Here is a 7,762-nt window from a genome sequence, read left to right as displayed (position 1 = left end):
AGATTTCAAAGCTGTCAGTGGCAAGACTTTGTTTCATCATAAAACAAGACGCATCTCTTTCTCTCCTAGCCAATGCTCTCATGATCCACCCACATATACCGACAGAACACAGGAAAACAGTTTCTAAAGAGAATCTGACTCACAGGCCTCTGCAGAGACACATATCATAGAGTATGAACAACTGTAAATCTCTTGTCTTGAAGTCTATCAGATACAACACAAGATGCTCCATGTCAACAATACTGTGTGATACATGAATAAACAATATCACAACAAACAAATGATGTAACTGACAGCCTTTAATTAGGCTGCAGGATTTTCTTTCATACCAGTACAACATAAACAGCGTGTTGTTTACCACATGTTTATTCATAAAACATGTTGTTCACTTACATGTTGACTTGTGCAACATGTGTTCTCTGCATTTTTAGTTTAACATGTTCACTTGTACGTGATGGGTACTACTACAGCACTTTATTCCTACAACATGTTTACTTCTACAACATATTTACTACTACAGCATGTTTATTTCTACACCATGTTTACTTCTACAACATATTTACTACTACAACATATTTACTACTACAACATATTTACTACTACAGCATGTTTATTTTTACAACATGTTTACTTCTACAACATGTTTACTACTACAACATATTTACTACTACAGCATGTTTATTTCTACAACATGTTTATTTCTACACTATGTTTACTTCTACAACATATTTACTACTACAGCATGTTTATTTCTACACCATGTTTACTTCTACAACATATTTACTACTACAACATATTTACTACTACAGCATGTTTATTTTTACAACATGTTTACTTCTACAACATGTTTACTACTACAACATATTTACTACTACAGCATGTTTATTTCTACAACATGTTTATTTCTACACTATGTTTACTTCTACAACATATTTACTACTACAGCACTTTATTCCTACAACATGTTTACTTCTACAACATATTTACTACTACAGCATGTTTATTTCTACAACATGTTTATTTCTACAACATGTTTACTTCTACAACATATTTACTACTAGAGCATGTTTATTTCTACACTATGTTTACTTCTACAACATATTTACTACTACAACATATTTACTACTACAACATATTTACTACTACAGCATGTTTATTTTTACAACATGTTTACTTCTACAACATATTTACTACTACAACATATTTACTACTACAGCATGTTTATTTCTACACCATGTTTACTTCTACAACATATTTACTACTACAACATATTTACTACTACATCATGTTTATTTCTACACCATGTTTACTTCTACAACATATTTACTACTACAACATATTTACTACTACATCATGTTTATTTCTACACCATGTTTACTTCTACAACATATTTACTAATACAGCATGTTTATTTTTACAACATGTTTACTTCTACAACATGTTTACTACTATGACGTGTTTACTTCAACATGTTTACTTCTACAACATGTTGCTTAGTACTTTAACATGTTTACTTCTACATGTTTACTTCTTCAACATGTTTACTTCTACAACATGTTTACTACTACGACGTGTTTACTTCAACATGTTTACTTCTACAACATGTTGTTTGGTACTTTAACATGTTTACTTCTACAACATGTTTGCTTCTACAAAATATTTACTACTACAGCATGTTTATTTTTACAAAATATTTACTACTACAGCATGTTTATTTTTACAACATGTTTACTACTATAACATGTTTAATTAAACTTGTTGTGTACTTCTACATGTTGTGTACTTCTACAACATGTTGTTTAGTACTTTAACATGTTTACTTCTACAACATGTTGTTTACTTCTTCAACATGTTTACTTCTACATGTTTACTTCTTCAACATGTTTACTTCTACATGTTTACTTCTACAGCATGTTTACTTGAACATGTTGTTTACTTCTACATGTTTACTTCTTCAACATGTTTATTTCTACATGTTTACTTCTTCAACATGTTTACTTCTACATGTTTACTTCTTCAACATGTTTACTTCTACATGTTTACTTCTACAGCATGTTTACTTGAACATGTTGTTTACTTCTACATGTTTACTTCTTCAACATGTTTATTTCTACATGTTTACTTATTCAACATGTTTACTTCAACATGCTTACTGCTACATGTTTACTTCTACAGCATGTTTACTTGAACATGTTGTGTACTTCAACATGTTGTTTACTTCTACAAAGTGTTTACTTCTACATGTTTACTTCTTCAACATGTTTATTTCTACACGTTTACTTCTTCAACATGTTTACTTCAACATGTTTACTTCTACATGTTTACTTCTACAGCATGTTTACTTGAACATGTTGTGTACTCCAACATGTTGTTTACGTCTACAACATGTTTACTTCTACAACATGTTTACTACTATGATGTGTTTATTTCAACATGTTTACTTCTACAACATGTTGTTTACTTCTTCAACATGTTTACTTCTACATGTTTACTTCTACAACATGTTTACTTCCACAACATGTTTACAACTATGACCTGTTTACTTGAACATGTTGTGTACTTCTACTTGTTGTATACTTCTACAACATGCTGTTTACTTCTACAACATTTTGTTTACTTCTTCAACATGTTCACTTCTACAACATGTTGTTTACTTCTTCAATATGTTTATTTCTACAACATGTTTACTTGTTGTGTACTTCTACTTGTTTTATACTTCTACAACATGTTTATTTGAATATGTTGTGTACTTCAACATGTTGTTTACTTCTTCAATATGTTTATTTCAACAACATGTTTACTTGAACATGTTGTGTACTTCAACACGTTGTTTCCTTTTATAACATGTTTACTTAAACTTGTGTACTTCTACAACATATTTACTTGTATACTGTTGTTTGCTTCACAAGTTTACCTGTGCAACATGTTTATTTCTACAACATGTTGTTTACTTGTACATTTAGGATGTTGACCATCATTCAACACCAGCAGTTGTTTGTGTTTGTTGTCAACAAGTGTATGAAGTTGCTTTTTGGTGAATTGTGTTTTTGCTGTTGTTTGTTGCTGTAAAACAAAACAAATAAATACAAAATAAATAAATCTAAAAATAAATAAAAAATAGTTAAATAAATAAGGTTTCGTTTGCTTATTCAGTGGTCATAAGTTTATATTTGCACTGGCTTTTAATCCTGTTCATTAAAAGATTATTTTTCTCCTCTTTTATTTGTGATGTGAATGTGTGTGAGAGAGAGAGAGACGTGTAGGTGTGTGTGCAGAAAGACATTTACCAGGACTGCTTTCTAAAAGGCTGAAGAGGAATGTAAAGGAGGGTTTCATCATCCACTCAGAAACATCAGCACTGAGATGATGGAGCTGAAACACACAGAAACCTCCTGGAAAGCCTCACACACCAGTTTACTGTGGGGAGAAAAGTATTGGCTGAGTAATAATGAAGCTGTTGTGTGTGAGCAGTGGCTGCCCCAGACTTTTCTAAATGGGGAGGCCAGACGGTGGGCCAGACTATCAGGTGGTCGCATATTAATATAGGAACTGACTGTGTTTCTCTAACACTCGCTTGCATTCACCACCATGCTAACTGTGGTCGTATTAGAAAGACATGAGAAATAAAACATCTTTACATCAATAATCTGGATCGCCAAATGGAAATATTTGCAACAAGTTCAGAAAGGTCCACAGAAAGGTAAGTTGGTTGGTTGGTAAGCTTGACATGAAGCTTGATGCGGTAGTAAACTGGATCTTTGTGTCGTTAGCTTCACAACAGGAGCTGTTGGGCTGCTGATACTGGGGTTGGGGTCTTTCTTGATCTTCCTTCTTTCTAAAAAGTCTGAAAAAGTTCTATTGTCTTCATTTTTCTATCTACTAAATCATACTGGTTACAAGATACATTTCTCCACATTTTCATGCTGTGGATACTTTAAAATCAGCTAGCATCCTTGCTAGGCTCCTATTTAAATGAATCTGAATACTGCAGCGCTAGCTTAGCCAGTGCTAAGTCCCATAGATAATGAAGTACTGTTAAAGCATCTTTATAATCAATTTTCAAAGTGAAAATCTTAATGAACTAATTATATGTGCAGTCCCTAAACATACTCAGTAAAACTAAATATAACATGGATGTCCAACAAACCAGAGAAGAAGGGGAACATACGGTGGCCGGGAAGTGTAAAATAATGGTGCATCCAGTGGAACCATAGCTGTCAATCATCCCGTTTTGGCAGGGAAACTACTGTATTTCTCCATGTTTCCCAACACTGTCCCATATTTTTACTTTCCTGTATTTTTCCCATACTGTCATATGGGGAGAAAATACACCGATACGAGGAGAGAAACCCCCTCGCCCCTGGAAAAATAAACACGTAGCAGCAACAATAACCTCCTTTCCCACATGGAAAGAACCCCCCTCCCGATCGGGAACGATGCCTACTCCTTCTCCACGACCTCTGGGCGGTTGCCTGAACAATTCCCGTATTTTAACATCCAGAACTTGACAGGTATGAGTGGAACACGTACAGATTTACAAAAAACATTCTTTCAGACCAAACATGGCATCCAGACAGCTGTCCCAAAGAACAATACATTCATCAGACAAATCTCCTCCTAGCCCTCCTCTGACAACCTCGAGGGTTAAACTCTCGCTGAAGATTTATTGTATTGTCGTTTCTTCTTGCAAAGTTCAAACTTCTGCCTAAGCTCCTGAGTCATTGTCCCATACCCAAACAAGTGTCCTGGTCCACAAAGTTCCAGCCTGGTGGCATTTATTATCTCTACTGCAGAGGAGCAGTTTTTTCTATGGTAGAATCTGGCATTGTTTAATTTGGGTTTTATGGTCTGCAAAGACAATGGACATTGTGGAGGTTTTCCTTCATAAAAAATGTACTTTATGAGTGGCCTTTACTGAAATACTTAACAAGGGAGTCCATAAGGCCAACACTTTCTGCCTCTACATCGGTGAGAAAGTCCAAGCTGCATCCACAATCCCCACAAAATGACAACAAAACTTGAAAATAAGTTCCACAAAATGAGCAAAACATCAGTGCTGGTTAAGCTGCTTGCTGGCTCAATTAAACCATTATGTGATTTCCTGTTTGCACCGTCTTTTCCCCACCACCAAGCCCAGGTATCATTTCCAGGTTATATCTTCATACATGTGTCTTCAGATGTTGTAGAAGTCTATAAATTTACAATTTTTAAAGTGTTTCAGTAATTTTTTTAAGTGTTTTACTGGATGTTAATGTGTGTTGTAAAATTGTAAAAGTGTTTCACTGAATGTAATATTGTTTTGTTCTTCCTGGCCACCGTAGGAAGAAAACATCACCCAAACCTAAGTGCTGTCCAGACACAGCTTCGGCATTTTGTACAGGAAGACAACGTTTGCCAGCACCTTCTTGCTTAGTTACTGTTACGAAGGAATGATTGGTCAGTGGTGTTTCTAGGGCGAAACTTAGTATTTAAACGTGACACTTAGCTATAAGGGAAGTGGATGAGTTTTGTTTTTTCTATTGTTTTTACTTTGTTGTGTTTTATTTACTTGTAGATAAGATTGTTAAAATCTTTTTCCCTAACAGATTATTGCGGTACTGATTAGTTAAGTTTCTGTGATAGTTTGTTTGGATAGATAATATATGGACGGCCTAATCAGCTATAATGAACCAGTAAAAGTTTGGACACACTTTTCCATTAAATCCAATAGGAAGCTTTGACTGTAGGGTTTCCTTCGTGTGTCAGTCTGTTAGGTCAGTCAGTGCTTCGGTTTCCTGTGTGTGTCTTGAAATTTGTTGTTTTTGTTGTTGTCGTTTTATGGGCCCAGTGTTATTATCATAAAAAATCTTTTCTTTTCTTTTTTTTTTTTTTTTGATTGATTTTTTTTTTTATTTCAGGCAAAAAATAACATAATTTAGTCCACAGTTTAAACAAAAGTAACAGTTCTGTAGAGTCTGAAAAGGAGCAGGAGGAAGCTTCTTTATTCATGGCCTCCTCATCATGACCCCCTGTAGATTTTTCTGTTAAACTATTACTATTTAATATTATTTCATATACAGTTAATATCATTAGCAAAAAGAAATACTATTAAGAAAGTATAAATTAAAAGAACGTATGCAAACCAACAGGATAAATAGGTACTTAAAGCTATACCTATAATTAGATTTGAATGTATGTGAGTAAATGCAAATGTGTGAGCATGAAAAACTTCAAGTATATATGTTGGTATATGTTATGGTACATGCATGTGTGTGTATATACACTACCAGTCAAAGGTTTGGACACGTTTTTCCATTAAATCTATTGAGAAAGTGTGTCCAAACTTTTGACTGGTAGTGTATATGTGTGTGATCATAAGATAAGGGCATAGGCAGGTATGTAAGCGAGTATAAAAATGACTACCTATAGAGGTGCACATGTAATTGTTTTGTCTCTGTGAGTGTGTGTGAGTATCCATATATGTATGTATGTACATGTGTACCTATACATGAGGATGTGTACATGAGTATGTATGTGTATATGTCTATATTTATTCATTCTTTTGTATTTAGTTTGTTTTCTTTAAAAAAAGAAAAAATGAAACTGACAAAAAGGGATTAATTTAAAACTGCAAGGAAGAAAAATTTAAATTTCTTAGTAGACGCAAAAGACAAAAGAAAAAAAACAGTGGTGAAATATTAGAGCCTGTAAACGTTGCTACCGTTGTCATCCTCATTATTCTCATACCAAACTCTGGCACGTTACTGTTAAGAAAGAGAAGTTGTTTTTGTCATTATGAATGGACAGCTCAGTAGGGATAAATACCTGTAGACTATAGTGCAGTATGCAGAGGTGCCATATGAGAGGGAAAAGTTAGGAAGATTGTAAGGGCCCCACGACTTGATAGGGGACCAAAAAGATGCACAAACTATATAAGTAAATCATAAAACCTTCATTAAAATTAATAAATACTTTTTTTCAAAGGTTGTAATAAAATATATCAGTAATATAAACTGATAAACCATTTATATCAAAAGAACCTAGTTAGATGTATGCACTGTGATTTAACCCTTTATAGGGCAATCAATAAAATAACTTCAAATTAGAAAAATTAACCTAGAATTGTCCTTCTGGTATGAACCAAGACCTCCATTCTGTTGTTACATTAACAAAAATTAAATAAATAAATAAATTCTTTCATGCTGAATATGAAAGAAAACAAAGTGATCAAATGTAGTGACTTGCCCTATAAAGGATTAAACACAGCACTGGATCTTTATTATTCCCATGAAAAGCAATTCTTTGATCAGCTGGAAGCAACTGAAGCAAAAACAAAAATCTAAAATTTGCGATCAAGAGGTGGGGTTTGTGCCATTGTTATTCATAGGGCCCAGAATTCCTGATGGCGCCCCTTGCAATATGCTGAGATAGTATGAAGCATTTAAAAAAGAAGTAATTTTGTCGAAAAAAGCCTTGAAAACATGTAAATTCCCTAAAGCCTATAAATTATATGACTTTGAATGACAAGTGTATTTTGTTGTTTCCTTTTTATTTGTTTCCTCTCTTACAAATAAATCTACATATACATAAGGAATGTGTATATTAAATATATATACTTATTCACATATATTTGAAAACTTTAGTTTGCAACAGTGCTAACTCTTATTTGTTTAGTTTTCATGTTTGTTTTTTATCGTCTTTGTCCTTCTAATGTTACAATTTTACTGCTCAGTTGCATTATATGTACCTGAAAGGTTTTACATCTGTTACAAGCTGTATTGTC

Source organism: Telmatherina bonti (genome assembly GCF_933228915.1).
Source record: "Telmatherina bonti genome assembly, chromosome: 11".
Classification (NCBI taxonomy): domain Eukaryota; kingdom Metazoa; phylum Chordata; class Actinopteri; order Atheriniformes; family Telmatherinidae; genus Telmatherina; species Telmatherina bonti.
The sequence above is the reverse complement of the archived record's forward strand: the minus strand, read 5'-3'. Positions refer to the sequence as shown.